Raw genomic sequence first — 19,047 nt, 5'->3', positions numbered from 1 at the left:
CTCACTTCTCCAGTGAGTCCTTCCTTTTCATTAGGTGGCCAAAGTATTTGAGTTTCATCTTCAGGACCTGGCCTTCTAAAGAGCAGTCAAGGTTGATCTCCTCTAGGATTGACTGGTTTGATCGCCTTGCAGTCCAAGGGACTCGCAGGACTCTTCTCTAGTACCCTAGTTCAAAGGCCTCAATTCTTTGGCACTCAGCCTTTCTTATGGTCCAACTTTCACAGCCATACATTGCAACTGGGAAAACCATAGCCTTGACTATACATACTTTTGTTGGCAGGGTGATGTCTCTGCTTTTCAGTATGATGTCTAGATTTGCAATAGCTTTCCTCCTCAGGAGCAAGTGTCTTTTACTTTCTTGGCTGCAGTCCCCATCTGCAGTGATTTTGAAGCCCAGGAAAATAAAATCTGTCACTACCTCCATTTCTTCCCCATACATAACCCTAGGGCACTGCAACTGTCATAAATGTGAGTCATTTGCCAAATGTCTGAATTTTGATCATGCGACCATGGGGATGCTGCAACAGTCATAAGTCACTTTTTTCAGTTTGCTGTAACTTTGAACGGTCACTAAATGGATTGTACTACCTGTAATACTGCTTTAAGTACTCGTGGTACACAATTTAAAAAAAAAAAATACAGACAAAACGTAGGCTTTCTTTTCTTCCTGAATTAACCAACTCTGATTCACTATAAAACAATGGCCAACTTTTTTAGACTAAGTGTGCGTAGAATATTAAAAAGTTAAAATGTTAACAACAGTCAACGTATTGTTGTTGCTGTAGGCCAACCAGTCCAGAAAATTTAATAGTGCTGCTTTTTTTTTTTTTTTTTTTTTTTTTTGATTTATATGCCGCCCTTCTCCGGAGACTCAGGGCGGCTTACAATGCGTTAAGCAATAGCCTTCATTCTTTTGTATATTTTATACAAAGTCAGCTTATTGCCCCCACAAACTGGGTCCTCATTTCACCTACCTTAGAAAGGATGGAAGGCTGAGTCAACCTTGAGCCTTGGAGAGATTCGAACCAGCAGAAATTGCAGGCAGCTGTGTTAATAACAGGGTGCACTAAACCCCTGTACTATCAAGGCTCTTTTTGTAAGGCAAGGCCCATATTATTATGTATTTTGCTGATAATGTTCTTCTAATGCATATGAAATGTTTGAATGGCTTGTCCAAAACACATTTTGGTGGATCTGATGTATTATTTATTTGATTACCCACGAGAGATAAAAGAAACAGTATTTGCTCCTGATCCTCCAAATTATGATTAACATCAGTATTATTCTTTGACCTGCTAGAAGGAAAATAATGTACAGTATATCACAGAAGTGAATACACCCCTTCACATTTTGTAAATATTTAAGTATATCTTTTCATGTGACAACACTGAAGAAATGACACTTGGCTACAATGTAAAGTAGTGAGTATACGGTTCGTGTAACAATGTAAATGTGCTGTCCCCTCAAAATAACACAACATACAGCAATTAATGTCTAAACTGCTGGCAACAAAAGTGAGTACACCCCTAAGTAATAATGTCCAAATGGGACCCAAAGTATCAATATTTTGTGTGGCCCCCTTTATTTTCCAGCACTATCTTAACCCTCTTGGGCATAGAGTTCACCAGAGCTTCACAGGTTGCCACTGGAGTCCTCTTCCATTCCTCTATGAAGACATCACGGAGCTGGTGGATGTTAAGAGACCTTGCGCACCTCTACTTTTGTTTCAGGATTTTTTCAGTGTTGTCACATGAAAAGATATAATTAAATATTTACAAAATGTGAGGGGGTGTACTCACTTCTGTATATACTGAATATACAGTATATTCTATATACTGTATCTAAACTGTGCTTGGTCTTTTAAAGTGAAAAATTAGTATATGGAGAATTGGTCTTTCATTAGAAAAATGGAAAATTTCAGATAAAATACGCAATGCTACTGTCAAACAATTCCTAAATTCATTAGCATGTCTAAAAGTTTTCTATTTTTCAGTTGTTTAAGTCACCTGGAAATATTTTTACTTTATAAATGTAAATCCTGAATTTTCATATTGCCTATCAATATACCAACTCTTTACAGGTAGTCTTTAATTTACAACCACCTGTACTTGCAACTACAGGGGCACTTCAGCTCCCTCTACCTGCCATCCATCCACCCTTCAGCATCTTCTTGCTCTCGCAGTTGACCAGGGATGCCCACCCTGACTGGTGGTCCAGCCTGGTCTGGGCTTTGGCTGAGGAACAAAAAAGTCCTTCTGCATAGACCTTCTTGGCAGGGCTAAGCTTTGAGTTCCAAAAACAAAAAAAAATTGATCAGCCCCATCCTTGCTCTTTGCAAGAGGACTGCTTTGAGGTTTGTTTTTGGAATCTTAAGGTCTTTGCAAAGGAGCTGCTTTTTTTCTCAGCCGAAGTCAAGGCCAGTCCGGGCCCAACAGCCAGTCCAGCATGGTCAGTAGAAGAAAGAAAGAAAATGCCAAAGGTCAGCCAAGGATGGCCGGGGGCTTTGAGTGCAGGGTTGCAAGGGCAATTGCGGCTGGGACTGGGCTAGAGCTGCATGTCACCCTGCAAGGCAAGGTGCAGGGAACAAAGGGCAGAGATGGGAAGAGATGGGTAGGTGAATTGGAAAAATCCCTTACCATACTGAGGCTCAGAGCTGGAAGGGGCCAAGCCCCAGATGTCTTAGACGAGGGGGCTCTCAGTTAATGACAAAAAACTGGGATTGTGATCACTAAGTAATGCATCCATGTGGCATTTCACTTTATGATTGCATCACCTCATGACAGAAATTCTAGTCCCAAATGTGATAGTAAGTTGAGGATTACTTGTACCACTTAAAACAGCAAGACAGGTAGTCCTCGACTTATAACAGCTCATTTAGTGACCATCCAAACTTACAATGGCACTGAAAAATGTGATTTATGACCATTCTTCACAATTATGACCTTTGTACCATCCCTATGATCGCATGATCAACATTCAGACACTAGGCAAGTGGTTCATATTTATGACCGTTGCTGTGTTCCAAGATCATGTGTTATCCTTTTGCAACCTTCTGAGAAGCAAAGTCAATAGGGAAGCTAGATTCACTTAACCACCTGGTTACTAACTTATCAACTGCAGTGATTCACTTTAACTGTGGCAAAAAAAGGTCATAAAATGGGGAAAAAATCACTTAACTAATGTCTCAACTAACATCAGAATTTTTGGCCTCAATTATGTCATAAGTTGAGGACTACCTGTATAAAAATACAAATGCATTTTGGTATTTCCGAGCTCTCAAATTATATATTTTAAACACATTTGTTTCGAAGGAGCAATAATGGTACAATTTCAGCTACTCAGAAAAAGTAGAAAAATAAAGATTTCTTGAAAGGTTAAAACCTTATGACATTTCTCCTTGCCAAAAAAATCAATTCATTCATCAAATTTGTTTAATCCAATCTAATAATTCAACTGAGCAATCTCAAAATACAATGAACCAAATATGATGAATAAAAAGTAGTAAGTTTTTAAATTCCTTTTCCACTAAACATCTGAAACATCAAAGACTCTTTTAAAAAGGGGGGTAGGGGATATCCATTGGCAGCATATGCCATTTTGATAGGGGACCTGTGAAAGTTATAAATGCAGACATTAGTTACCAAATTACTTTTATAACAATGTTGTTACTGTGCTGTCTGATTAGGACAAGACTCTAAGTAGGCCCCTTCTCAGCTATCTGATGGAAGGGAAGAAACATTTTCAACAAGCTCACCCTTAAAATATTTTGCTACCTAATCTTGTTAGGCTTTACAGGTAATGACCAGTACTTTGAATTGAAATCACTGACTCCAGTAAGCACAAAATAGCAATTATTCTGTAATGGAGGGGTTCATCCATTGGGAGCTTGCCTGTTCCATTCGATACCAATTGTAACTTTTTATCATCATCAAATTACCATACAGAGCAAGCTATAACAATCCACCTACATGCAGATCTCCAACATCTCCCAATTCTAGAAGGGCTATAACTCCCACACCAGCTGAAGTTAGGCAAAGGACCCCTACAAAAGGAGGCAGTTGTATTGCACAATCAGACTTGTAAGATTCTGTTATAATAATCAATTTCAATAATGTACTTTCAAAGGTGGAGTTGAACTTGCAATCTGGCCCATTTAGTGGGGCTGATATCAATATAGTTCAATGAATTAGGGCAGCATCTATCTGAGTCTCTTCTGTATGTTATCTGGCTATTCTGGGCTTAGAGAGTGCTCTAGCTCTTTGTTCCTAGGCAGCAACTCCTGCATATTTCCATCAAGGTCATCTTCTTTACTTCGTACATCTGAGGATGCCTAACAGGGATTTCCTGTCCCAGTGATTTAATGCTTGGGAGACAGGAAACACAGGTTCAATTGCTTTTCCTCCATTACTATCTGATAGTTGGCCACTAAGATAAAAGTGAAACTGACAGAGGGACATAATGGCTGATGGCATCAAACAGAATTGAATAATCTAGTCAGACCATACTCTCTCCATCCATTTAGATTATCAATTTCCTCTAATGATTATTTGATGTTATGGTTCAACTGTAGATTTTTCCTGGAGTATGGAAATACAGACTTTCCACATCCTAAGAAGGAGAGGAAGAGAGCTCGAGGGATAAGATGCTATAAGAATTAAACCAGTCATGAGACCGTTATGAAAAACAGCCAGGTGCAAATTCAAGACTCGTTCCTTACTGGAACAAAGGAAGGCTCTTTTTAAAAAAATCAAATTTCTCTGCCCAAATGTGGAGATATACTAGCTTTAAATGAGAAATTGTTCATTTAGTGCCTGGAATTTAGTAAATCTTACTAAAAACAATTCTGCGATAATCATGCTGTCAGTTAATTCTCCACCACCTTAAAAACCTACTTCAAAAACAAGGGATTCAAGGTTAGCAGACATTGTCTAACCTGATTAGATCAAGAGATGATCTCATTAAAATATCTTACAACACTAATATTAAATCACTGTACCTCAAAGAGGCATTGAAAATTTCTCATATCCAGCTAACTATACCAACCCTAGCCATAGGTCCAATGCATAGATGGCAGAGCTTTTGTAGTATAAGGATCTACTTATTTATGCAGGTTCCTCAAGCTCCGAAGAATCTTGAGATTTCAAGATGCCACTCTATAAACTTCTAGTTATGCCCAACTGATATCTAATCCTGAGCAGATACATGTGGTCGTATCTTTGAAGTGGATATAAATGAGTATATCTATAAAGAGTCTGGTTATCTGTAAAGGGCTAAAGGGAAGAAATCTGTAGAAACAATAGAAACATACATACTTTGCTACTCTTATCATTACTGTTTAAGCCCAAACTTTGCCATACACACCACCACCATGATCACTTCTTTTTTTTCCACTGAAGCTTCTCACTTACTCTTAGTGAATTTTAATGTTATTACTTGAACAAAACATGCATCATATATAACACAGCATATAGAATAATTTTAACAGATTTAAGTGGGCTGCAAGCTGGGATAAAGTTGCTTCCTTAGTTCAGAAATCTAGAACCCACATTAAGCATGCAAAAACCTCATTTCTTTACCAAACTTTCTAATAACTAGAAAATGTGAATATAAGTATTTACATTTTTATGAAGAACAAAATTCACTATTAGTCCAGTAGTACTCTTATGTTCTGTCAAGTTTACTATGTCCCTCTCCTCTTTTTCCTTATGTTTTATCAACTAGAAAAAGGAAGACTAGATACTCTATGAGTTAATTAGTATTTGTTTATGAATTACTTTAAGAAAGAAATGTGGTTTGAACTGACATGGGAAGAATTCTAGGTACAATTTAGTGCTAATACAGAAATATTCTTTGTGCCATTGGAGAAATCTTTCATGTCCAAAACATGTATTGTTTTATAAATAGTAACATGTACAATATAAACATTTCTGAGTTTCAAAGGAATAAATCTTTGTAGTTGCTATCCCATGGAACAGTTCATTATTACATTTAGTAAAAATACAAAGGTATTTTAAAATTAACAGCTTCTGTATTTTTTATTATTTAAATAGGTAAAAAAGTGTTTTTAGTATCGTGTTTCCCTGAAAATACGACATGTCCTGAAAATAAGGCCAAGCCTGATTTTTGGGGTGGGCTTAAATATATGCCCTCCTCTGAAAATAAGCCCTAGTGAAGGGTTGGGCATGGGGAGCACAGAAGGCAGCCCTTCCCTTTCACCAGTCAGCTAATGGCAGCTGGACTCCTTAATGGCAACCCGTGGATCAGCTGAGCTGATTGGGAGCTACCCCAGAGTTCTTGGTGCTCACCCGCCATCCATCCATCCATCTATCCACCCACCTTGCCTGAAAACTCCCGCCCCGCTAGCAAGAGAACAGCCTGGCACTTCTTGCCATTTGGTGCCCACCCAGTGGACACCCCCCTCTGCGGCTTCCAAACCCCGGCTGGAAGCGGAGAAGAGGCCAGGGTTTGGAAGCCGTAGAGGAAGCCATCCTTAGTGCTGGGATGGTGGCAGCATGGACTCCCCATGCGGGGCTGCGGCTCCCTTTACCCTTCAACACCTCTCTGCCCCGGCTGCCGGAAGACTCTCTGCCCTGGCTCCTGAAGACTCAGCAGCAGGCAGCTGACCCAACCGGCCTCTTCTCCGCTTCCAGCCAGGGTTTGGAAACCACAGAGGAAGCCAGCCTCAGTGCTGGGATGGCAGTGGCACGGACTCCTCAATGACCTGGTGCTCACCAGCTTCACCCTCATCGTGATCCTGGGATACTGCTCGGTCGGTGAGTGGCGCTCTGCCTGGCCAGAGAGGAGGGTGTCCGCTGGGTGGGCACCAAGTGGCAAAAGGTGCCGGGCGGCTGCTCTCTTGGAAGCAGGCTCCTGAAGAGCCAGGCACAGGGATGTGAGAACACAAGCACAGCCTCGGGCGGCAGTGTTGTGCTGCCACAGGAGTGCAACAGAGCAGCAACCATGAGCACCCCCAAAATAATAAGACCCCAATAATAAGGCCAAGCCTTTTATTTCAGGGTTCAAAAGAAAATAAGACCCTGTCTTATTTTCGGGGAAACACGGTAGAGCATGCATGAAATGGGGGGGGGAGGAGCTGAGCTGAGAAAAAAACAGCTCTACTGAAGCATTCCATTGGAATGTTCCATGTAGGTTGTGTTCACAGAACAATAATCAAAATACTTTGAGTATTCTATAATCAAATAATCAAACAAAACAATACTTGAAATGGTTCAAGTGTTCCATTGTAGAGAACAATGGAGTTCAAGACAAGAGCTTGATCCCTTGCTTTACACAATATGGCCAATAAATTAAAGAGGGGATTTGTACGTACTAAGAAATATCAACTGATGAAATGAGGCCAAGGAAGAAAATGAGTTTTATAAATGTTGTAAACATTTTTAAAATTCCTATATCAAACAATTAGTTTTCTAACACTTATTGCAAAATAGTAACACCTATCAAATGCAGCCTATAATTTCTGTGTGATAGTTCTGCCTTTTCTTTAACAGTTTGAATAGAATAGAATAGAATTCTTTATTGGCCAAGTGTGATTGGACACACAAGGAATTTGTACATAAAGAAAAATAAAATACATTCATGAAGAATCATAAGATACAACACTTATTAGTCATAGATTACTAATAAGCAATCAAATCATACTAGGAAACAAATAAAACAATATAAATTGTAAAGACACAAGCAACATGGTTATAGTCATAAGTGGGAAGAGACAGGTACTAGGAAGGATGAGAAGATAGATACTAAGTGATCTTCATTGAGAATCTTTGATTGATCACAATGATCAAAGATTGATCACAATCTTCATTGTGATCTTCATTGAGAAAATAATACTTTTATAATATTGATTTTATTTTGAACATATATATATACTCATGATTAAGCTAAAAATTTTACGTTCTAAAATACACTCCAAAATTTGATTAACTGTGATGGATTTATAAGCATATACAGAAAAACTTTTAAAAGAATCTATTATAAACACTTGCAGATTATCTTCTTGCTCCACCACCTGACCATGAAATGGGAGAGGTAAAATACAAAGACATCACTGAAACTGAGATTAAATTTATAATGGTGTTATGTTCTACTATTCATAATTATCCCATATATCTTTGCAAAATGATATATGGGGTATTTATAGGTAGAGTTGGTACATAAGAAATAATCTGCAAGCTCTCTCTCTCTCATATGTATGTATGTATGTATGTATATGTATGTATATGTATATAAAGGTAAAGTTTCCCCTTGCACATATGTGCTAATCATTCCCAACTCTAGGGGGCGGTGCTCATCTCCGTTTCAAACTGAAGAGCCAGCGCTGTCCGAAGACGTCTCGGTCATGTGGCCGGCATGACTAAATGCCAAAGGCGCACGGAACGCTGTTACCTTCCCACCAAAGGTGGTCCCTATTTTTCTACTTGTATTTTTATGTACTTTCGAACTGCTAGGTTGGCAAAAGCTGGGACAGGTAATGGGAGCTCACGCAGCACTAAGGATTCGAATCGCTGAACTGCCGTCCTTTCAATCGACAAGCTCAGCGTCTTAGCCACCGCATCCGTGTGTGTGTGTGTGTGTGTGTGTGTAGGTAGAGGGAGGGAGGGAGATGCCTATGCAAATGCTAAAGCAGTCTCACAAGGCATCTTGTCTAAACTCTGCTGATCTGTATTCTGTAATGGGTGTAGATCTTTTATATCCAGCTCAAAAGCAATTGCATACAATACTGTCCTTGAAACTGCATTCTGGACCCTTTACTACCATCTTGTTGTGAATCAAGCAAAGGAAACTTCTTTCTAATTCCTAAGTTGTTATCGGAAAGTATGGATAAAAAGGTTTTTTCTTCCCTTGTCAATACTTCCTATAATTATTAATTAAATATGCATTATTTATTTATTTGAATTTTAGAATCCTATGTTTATTACCTTATAAATACTCAAGGTAGCAAACATACTTAATATTTCTTTCTCCTCCTATTTTCACCACAACAACAATCCTGTTTAATGAGAAAGAGAGACTGGCCCAAAATTACCCAGCTGGTTTTACATGTCTAAGGTGGGACTAGAACTCATAGTCTCCTGGTTTTTGCATCATCACTTTAACCTCTACCAAACTGGTTCTCTTGTATCACCAACTTTTGCAAAACAGGGTAGGGAATGCCTGGGTAGATAACAGTTGACTCCATATTTGTAAAACTCAAGATTTTCAAGCCATTTTACATCTCTCTGCAAACAGTTCAAAATTATTCTCAAACTCAGAACAGGTAGTTAATGGACTCTCCCTAATTCTCCTTGCCCACAAACAGCATTATCAAATAGCACAAGATACAATCTATGTTTCATTACATACTGCACTCCAAGTCGCCATGATGTGGAATTACTAAAAAAAATAATTTTGGGATATAAGAACAGTTTATGTTGAAGAGAATTTTTCACTTTGTCCTGAGGTTAGAACATATCTTTGAACAATCTGTTTTGTTCTATGCTAGGAACGCTGAAAGGGCTAATCGAAGCTCAGAAAATTCTGCTAATCTACATTACAATATTTTAATATTTACAGTCCCAGGACAAGGATTATGCAGGTTTGGATGGGGAGGAACTGTCTCCAACTGAGTTCTACCAAGAGTCAGTGACTCTGTGTATAGGCTAGTGATGGCTAACCTTTTTGCCATCGCGTGCCCAGGGGGGGGGTGTCACTTCCTGTCCAACCGGAAGTTGGGAAACGGGCGGTTTCTGGCCTCCGGAGGACCTCCAGGGAGGGCAGGGAATGTTGTGACTCCGACCCCCAAGCCCATCTTATCAGAGGGAGAAGACTCCGAAAGTGAAGGAGAGAAGTTGGCAAGGCCTCCCTCTCCAGGACCCTCCTCTCTGGCAATGCCTCAGGTGTCTTCCGAAGGAGAAGAGATAGGCCAGGAGCCAGGCATTTCCGAGCAGCCGCAGTTAGACAGTGACGGAGATAAGTCTTGGCTGGATCCCCGACAGCGTCGGAAAGACAAGCGCATGCAGCAGAGAAGGAGGCGTGCCAGAGATTAAGCTGAGTCACTGGACCACACCCCACAGGGGATAAAAGGGGGTGTGGTGGCCATTCAGGCTTTGTGACAGACAAAACTGAAAGCTAGTTTATTTTAATTCTTGGTCGACTGCTGGTGTGCGTGTGTGAGACGGGGACAGAACAGGGAAGGCCGTTTTTGCCCTCCCCAAACTCATAGAGCAGCTCTGGAGCCAGGTGAGAGAGAAAAACAGGCCTTCCCCACCACCCCGCAGGCCCTCCGGAGGCAGGAAACAGCCCATTTCCCTACTTTTGGTGGGCCCAGAAGGTCCGAAAATCAGTTGGCCAGCGCACGCATGCACACCGGAGCTGAGCTCGCGTGCCCACTGATATGTCTTCACGTGCCACCTGTGGCACACGTGCCATAGGTTCACCATCACAGGTATAGGCCATCCAGACCTGAGGAAACAGGTAGTCCTCATGTAATGATTGTTCTGTTAACAACTGTTTAAATTAGAACAGTACTGAAAAACTTTATGAACAATCCTTGCACTTAATGATTGTCACAATGTCCCTGCAGTCACATAAGCGAAATTCGTGTGCTTCACCACTAGTAACATTTACAAACATTGCACTGTTCCACAGTCACGATTAATCTTTGTGCACTTGATTGCCAGCTTCTGATAAGCAACGTCAATGGAGAAGTCACTAGTAAAATTGCAAAGTCACAGGATGTCTTGCTTAACAATCTTGGGTGATTTGTATAATGACAACCACTGAAGTGAGGTCATAAATCTGTTGTGGTCACATGATGCCTTGTGTCATTTAGATGATCTGTAAAGAACTGGCTTTTCACTCAGGCCTTTGAAGAGGTGGACCCCTTTCATAATGCCTCGGATGTTTTATTTTTTATCTATTCTTTACTGATTTTTATTTCTTTGTTGGATTGTTGTGAGCCATCCAGATTCAATATCAGGTAGCATACAAGTTTAATGTATTATTATAATTCTGCCCTATTTTCTGTTCGAACATTTTTAGGTTTTAAAAAGTTAAAGTTGATATTGCCAAGTTATTTTAATCAATGTTTAATTTTTCAGCTGGAAAATACATAATCTCACATATGAAGATTCATATATAGCATGTGGTAAGTTTAAGAAATCTGGTTTTGTTTTCATATCTGGAGAAAAGCTAGAGGAAATTGGCATACCCTCCATAAAGAAATACTTGCTAGTTGTTCAAAAACTATGCAATAACATCTGAACACTAAGTGTAATTTTTAGAGCCAATGGAAGAAATCTGTCTAAAGCAATACCTACTCAAAAAAGAATAAATGTATTTAATTTTTATACAATTGCATTGATCGTAAGATTTGCTGATCTAGCAAAGTACATCCTCAAGCTTCCTGGCAGACCACTACACACCGTGGCATAGAATGATGTAATCCTCCAGAAAAATCTATTGTCTTGAGAAAAACTCCCTAGGTACTTGGGTTAATTACACTTAATGTAATTCTAAAGAACTATAAAAATCTTAAGTCATGTTTTTTTTAAAAAAAATGGGAAAAGGATGGGAAATTATTAAGCATAAGATTATTGAAATACTTGGTGGTTGCCTTCTCAACCTCAACACCTGGGAAGACATATACAAAATACTTTGTAGGAGGTACTCAGAAAGTGTTTCTGAACTATGTCAGTATTGTTTTTGAAGTAAAAACATGTCAGCTGCTTTACAGTGTTTCCTTAAGAACTATGCACATTAAAGAGTTGATTTAGTCCGATGTTCTATGGTCTATCCTTGTGGTATAATTTCAGTTGAGATTTTTGTTCATTATCAATTCATAAATGAAACTTATCTTTGCTGCAGTAAGATTATCTTGTTAATTATGGTTATATGTGTAAAAAGACACTGAAAAAGCAGCTTCTAGCTTATCAGTTTTCCTCTGTATTTGTCTTTGCTTTTGCCTGAAAAAGTTAAATAGAAATACCTAATTGGAAACATTTGATTCTATTGCCCTGCCCCTTACGTATAAATATTTATATAGCTCTGATTGCATCTTTGGTACGAGGCTTGCTAGGAAGTGAACCTGACTTTAATTTGTCACTGATCAGAGCAATCCAAGCATCCGCAACACTAAAGCTAAGTTTCATCCTATCATTTCCTCTGCATTCTTATATAAATATAAATTAACTTGTTCGATTAGTTTGGCAGTAAACTCTTTTTTAGGATTTTAGAGACAAATCTTAAACAGTACAGATTTGTTAAAACTCTTTTTACATTTTTGTAAGGAATTGTACTATGCTGATATTGATATTTCAAGGAGATGGACTAAACAGTAATCTGCCATTAGATGCTAAAACTATATTAAAGCATGACTGTAAAAATAGTAATTTCAACTTTCAAGTCCCTGACTAGTATAGGTTGACTACAAAAAAAGCTAAAGATAATTTTGTAAATTCAAATCCTATTTCCAACCTTATTAAATTACTACCCAAGAATTCTGCAATTATTCTCATTTATGAAGAGACACAAAAGTATTGGGCTTTACTACCAGGGCAGATTTTAGACTTGTGAAACTCCATAATATGGAGTGCTTTCTTCAAGCTCCAATAATGGCCTTTGTTGACCAAGAATAACTTGACCACACTAATCCATTCAAAGCTCCAAGACCAGATCAAGCTATTCCATAAGTTATAGTTTACACAAAATATGCAAAGGCTATGCTCACCCATACCATGCCAGTCATGTCATACTCATTCTAAAGGGTTTCAACAGGCTATTAGTTAGCCATTACTTTAATTTCAGGATGATATACAAATACAATATTTAGAAATATTTGATGGAGCACCTGCTGTCTGAGACACCTGCTCATCACTTAAAAGATTTAATGATGATGTCTTCTTGAAAGAATCACATCTGACAATCAGTTCACTATATTAGCAATATGAGAAAAACATCTTATTCACTGTATCTGTTCACCTAAGCTTAATTAAATTCTGCACTTTTTTTGGCACTGTTGCCTTGTTTCAGATACGTAAGGAATTTATGGGTAAAACATTTTAATGTTTTTACTTGATTTTTTTTGAACTGTAGCTTTTAAAACATTTTATTTTTTAAAAGTTAACTATATCCCCACATTGGAATTATTTGTAAGGATAATAGAGCATATACATAAACAATAAAAAGCATAAAAACATATAAGAATTCTGAACCAAGGAACTTGATTTCCATGCTAAAACATATAGTTCTATGCAAAAAAAAAAAAAAAAAAAGCAGGTTCTGCTTATTTAGTGGGGTGGTGGTGGTTCATAAAAATTCACATTCATAAAAATGTGAAAGTCAGAAAATATTGCAAGCCACTTCATACCACTGCTAGTAAATTCAGGTCCTTGGCTCACCACTGCCTCATAAGTTAATACTGATCTTCTATCTATGTTGTCATAAAAATTGAAAGTTCTCCAATTCTCAGATACTGCCTTTATAACTTGCTGCAGTTTTCTTGCCAAGGTTTTTCTGAAGTGATTTGCCATTTTCCTCCTTCCTAGGGCTGAAAGAAAATGACTGGCCAAAGGTTAACTAGCTGGCTTCATGCCCAAGGCAGGACTAGAACTCATGATCTCCATGTTTCTAGACTGATGCCTTAGCCTGAGCCATCAAACTGGCTCAGATGCAGCTACTACCAAAGTGCAAATGGAAATACGGTTTATAACAAAACTATTTAATAATAGGTATTAAGAAAAAACAAGGAACTACTGTAATTGCATTTTGTAAAGATCTACTGATTGTTTCAAGAGATAGATTTGACAAGTACTGATCACAGATTACATTTACATTCATTGAGTTTATGAACAGTTTAGTTGTTTGGTATTTAGAATTTGAATTCATCCAACACAAACCCAATTATTTTGCTAAATGTTATTGAAAAAAGTGCATCAAATCAATGGATAAATGGTTTCTAAATGCATTGAGAGAACCCTGGCATTTTGTGGAGCGCTCAGGATTTTTTCCTTGACATAATCACTAAAGACAGATCAGAGTTTAGAAATGCCAATTGTTAGTTTCAAATTTTCAGTTACAAACAAGCAAGCCACATTATAGATTAATGTTTTGTTTGAATCAAGTCCTTGCCTTGATGAATAAACTTTTCTAAAGGGATAATCAGACTGAAGCTTTTAAGAATCTTCTCTAGGACAAATATGATGGCAGCAAATATAGGATAGTAACATTTAAACAATTGTGTACAATTACATATTTAATAGTGGGTCAAATTCATAGTGGTATGGTGAGTAAATCCTAGCCTCCCTCACACATGGCTCACTTACTCCGTTTGTTTTCTAAGCTTTTCCTCCCAGCTGGAATCTAGCTCTGAAATCAGATGGAGGGGGGCTGGGGGGGAGAAGGTAGATAATTGGCAGAAAAAAGCTGCTTTCTCCTTAGTGTTCTTTTTTTAAAAAAAACTCCACTTTGTGGGTGATGTGGCAGATCCCAGTTGCAATCTTCCTTTAAACAGGGAACTACCCCATGAAATGCAACTTTAAGTGATTTTAAGAATAGAAAGGGAACAGTAAGAATTCAATTAACTTTCTTCCTGCAATTATCTACATCCCCCTCACCTATGTATTTTTCTCATCATAGCATGAACAGCAATATACTGCAGTTACCAAAACAGCATGCAGTTTTAGGCTGTACCAAGAGGTATGACAAAATCATGAGAACTGATATATGACTGTATGGTGCACAGTTGCAGTAGGACAAAAAGATGCTGAGAAACTGGAGAGTGCAAAGAAAAGTAATAAAAATGGTAAGGGACTTGGAGGCTAAATCCTATGAAAAACAGTTAAAGGAATTTGATATGTTTAGCCTAAAAAGAGAAGGGTAATAGGTAAGGTGACCAGACGTCTCGCTTTTGGCAGGAAAGTCCCAATTTTCAGCAATTTGTCCCGCGTCCCGCGGCATTTTAAAAAAGTCCCAATTTTTCATTCTGCCTCCTGAGCCCCAGCTGATGGCTAGAGGGAAAAAAAACTGTTTAAACTCTTGCCGCGGGGCTTCAAAGGGCCGCCCTACAGGTGATCAGTGTAAAGAGTTCCTGGAGCAGATTTTTTTCCCCCTAGCTATGCTGAAAAAGCGAAAGCAGGGTCTTTGGTGCAACGTGACAAAATGAGGCAGAGAGAGATTTCTTTTTCTTTTTCCTCACCAAAAAAGGTAGGTGCAACACTGCAAACAATGGGAAATTTAGGAGGGGAGTTCAAGATTTTAAAACACAAAAGAAAAAAAGCTCTATTTAACTAGGGAATTGTAATAATTGAGATACTATTAATTGTATATTGTGTTGAAAGCAGAAATGGTTAAGTTGTGGTTTCAAGGAATATATGGGGGAAATTATTTGGTTTATTATTATTGGTAAATATAATTAATTGATTTATAAGAAATTGGATTGCATGGAAATAATTGGAATATTCATGTTCATATTGATTAATATACAAAAAAGATAGTTATATAACTAATTGATTTATATTAAAATGTTGAATTTGTATTAAACAACATAATTACATAATTAAACAATGTGAGGATGGATATAAAAATAGATGACAATGGGAAGGGGTATAATATAGAAGGGAAAAATTGAATTTGATTAAGATTAGAGATGAGGATGAAGGGTAATATTGGTTTTTTAAAAAAAATAGATGAGGAATAAATATGGCAAAAAGGAAATATAGAAATTGTAAATTTAATTGAAATGACTAAACACTGTTTAAATTTGTGAACCAGCCAAATATTCTGTCCAAAGAAAATACATTGTATGTTTGTATGTGTGTTTCTAATTATTGCTATTTATTCATATTTGTTCTCTTTTATTCTTTAAAGTTTAACAATTCATTCTTTATCTTAATATCTTTATATTTGTTTGGGGTTGGCTTTCTTCCCTTTCATCTTTTTTATTGTACAGCAATCTTTCTCCTCAAACCTACCACCTCTCTCTTTTCTTTCCTTCTTACTTTCTCTTCCCCCACCCTCTTCTTCTCCTCCCTACTTCCTCTTCCTTTCTCCTTCTCCTCCTCTCTTCCTCCCTCTCTTACCTTCACTCCTATTCTAATTTCCCTTCCCTTCCTTCAGCCTCTCTATTGCTGTATCCTTTTATGCATATGGACTACTCAGAGGGCTGAAAAAGTTATTTTTGACTGGTCCTCACACTTTTGACCAGTCCTCAAACTTACAACTGTCCTCACATTTTACATTTTTGCCCTATCTTGTCATCATGGTGAAGAGAAGCAGTTGTGAAATGAGTGACATGGTTGTTAAGAATGCTGCACGGGCATAAATGTGAGGATGGTCATAAGTGTGAGGACCAGTCAAAAGTGTGAGGACCTTCAGAAATGACTTTTTTCAGCCCTCTGGGTAGTCCTTTTGTGCATATGGAGTACTCAGAGGGCTGAAAGTTATTTTTGATTGGTCCTCGCACTTTTGACCAGTCCTCAAACTTACGACTGTCCTCACATTTTACGTTTTTTGCCCTATCTTATCACTATGGTGAAGAGAAGCAGTTGTGAAATGAGTGACATGGTTGTTAAGAATGCTGCACGGGCATAAATGTGAGGATGGTCATAAGTGTGAGGACCAGTCAAAAGTGCGAGGACCTGTCAGAAATGACTTTTTTCAGCCCTCTGAGTAGTCCCTATACACATAGCCACGGCCACCCGGTCACATGACCAGCTAGCCACGCCCACAAAATAAGCCACACCCACAATGGTGTCCGTCTTTACCAATGTTAAAATCTGGTCACCTTAGTAATAGGGGATAAGACAGCAGTCTTCCAATACATATGAAGGAATGACACAGAGAAGAGAGTGTTGATGTATTCTTCAGAGCAACCAAGAGTAAAATAAGAGCTTCCAATGGGTGGCAGTTTACAGTAAGGGATCCAAATCTGAAATGAGGAATTTCTTAATTGTGAGAGCTATTAAGCAATGGAACAGCCTCCTCCTGAACTGTAGTGTTCCATGACTAGAGGTTTCCTAGAACTGAATAGCCATTTGTTTGGGATGGTCAGAGTTCTGCATTGGACAGGGGATTGGATCACATGACCTCTAAGGTCCCTTCCAATCCTAAAATTCTATTATTTCAGTGAGTATACAATGTGCAAGACCAACCCAGACTGATTCATGCAATTACAGGTAAAGTGGGTACTGTATCATCTAATATAGCAAACTACAATCAGTCAGTTTACTAGTCACTTATTATGTTGGCTGGTGTATCAGCCACCTTTGCATGGTCATTTGTTAGTATTTTAGTTTTGCACTATTAAATTAAGATTTGTAAACCCTGGTTTATTATAATAGCTGGATTTGTACAAGGATTACTTTATGATTCAAAACTGAATCATTTTATGGTTTAGCATAGAGTGAACCAGCTTAAGTATCTGAAAAGGTAAATTAAGTTTATATTAATCTCAGATGTGAAATGTGTCATTTAGGCCTACAAAAATGAGTACTTTTCTACAAAACGTATCTATAACTTGTGATTTTAAATTCTGACTTGGCCATAATTTTAACCAATGGCCCACCTTCAAATGTCTGACTAGCAAGCCTGAAAAGCTGCTTCCTCCCCCCCCCCCAAGTAAGGTAATAATGAAACCCCCAGACCCAACAAAGATCTAATCATATATGTGCATGGACACTGTAAAACATCATACCCAAACTAATAATCTGAAGCAGTCATGCAGGAGATTATTCACAGGCAAGCTGACAGAGGAAATATTATAAGTTAAAATATAAACAGGGCCATGCCATAGCTTTTGATCCTAAGAATACTAAACATGAAAAATGAAATAATTAACAACTGAAATCTACATTTTTGATATAGAAACTAAAGTTGGTTTCAAAGCTCTTTTTCTGCAGACCACTTCAAAATCTTACAGCCATAGCAATTTACAGTACTATTTCCATGTAAATTGAACATACATAGCCTATATTTTAATAATGATTTCTCTTTAACAGTTGTATCACTCTGTATACAGATCCAACACCAGGCTGCTGAGAAAGATCCCCTTCAAAAGACAAACGTTTAAAGAAAATTGTTTGCAGTAGCTCATTATAAAAATCAGAGAACTAAACCAAGATCTGGTTAGTTTTAATAATCTGGCCCTCATCAAATTAGCATCAATTTCCATTTTAAAAAATCAAGTAGAGAGCCATGTAACAATATTGACTGTTCTGTAACTATTTTTTCTGTTTCATATGGATGGAATTGAGAATTTGTACTCAATTATGTACAATAAGTATTGTGAGCTTATGCACTGGAGACAAATTTCTTGTGTGTCCAGTCACACTTGACCAATAAAGAATTCTATTCTATCTTCCAAGCACTAGCACCAATGAATTAAACCTTGCCCAATCTAGTGCCATCCACGTGTGCAAAAATTCCTAAAGGAGTTTTATTGTGGAAAGTTTATTGTGAGAGTTCAATAATTCTGAAAAACATTAGATTGGAGAACAATGAATTATAGGAAATCCTTGACTTACAACCACAATTGAGCCCAAAATTTCTGTTGCTAAGCAAGACAGATTAAGTAAATTGTCCCATTTTAGGACCTTTCTTGCCACAGTTGTTAAGTGAATCATGGCACTTGTTTAGTAAATCTAAGTAAATCCGGCTTTCTCATTGACTTTGCTCATCAGAAGGTTGCAAAAGGTAATCACATGACCCTGAGACATTGCAAATTTCATAAATGTGAACCAGCTACCAAGCATCCAAATTTTGATCACATGACCATGGGGATACCGCAACCAGTTGTTAAGTGTAAAAAACAGTCTTAAGTCACTTTTTTCAGTGCCACTGTAACTTTAATGGTCACTAAATGAATGGTTGTAAATCAAGGACTACCTGTAACCCTTTTTTTAAAATGTATTAATGCTATCCTATCTAAATCCTTCTGGGAAAACAGATCTTAATTTTGCAACAAATATTTGCAATTAATTTTTAATTCTAATGGCATCCTCTATACCACACATAAATGCCTTCAGAATTTCCTATTAAGATCACTATTATTCT

At 37.8% G+C, this 19,047-nt stretch overlaps 1 protein-coding gene across 3 annotated transcripts in view; it reads right to left on the bottom strand.

Annotated features, from left to right (window-relative positions):
• ANKHD1 (ankyrin repeat and KH domain containing 1) overlaps nt 1–19,047 on the bottom strand; it is a 170,280-nt gene that overhangs the window by 149,847 nt on the left and 1,386 nt on the right. The gene's annotated exons all lie outside the window — the stretch shown is intronic.

The sequence above is a fragment of the Pituophis catenifer genome, unplaced genomic scaffold (genome assembly GCF_029215685.1).
Source record: "Pituophis catenifer annectens isolate HBS135680 unplaced genomic scaffold, rPitCat1.0.hap2 SCAF_3, whole genome shotgun sequence".
NCBI classification, from domain to species: Eukaryota; Metazoa; Chordata; class Lepidosauria; order Squamata; family Colubridae; genus Pituophis; species Pituophis catenifer.
The sequence above is the reverse complement of the archived record's forward strand: the minus strand, read 5'-3'. Positions and strand labels throughout refer to the sequence as shown.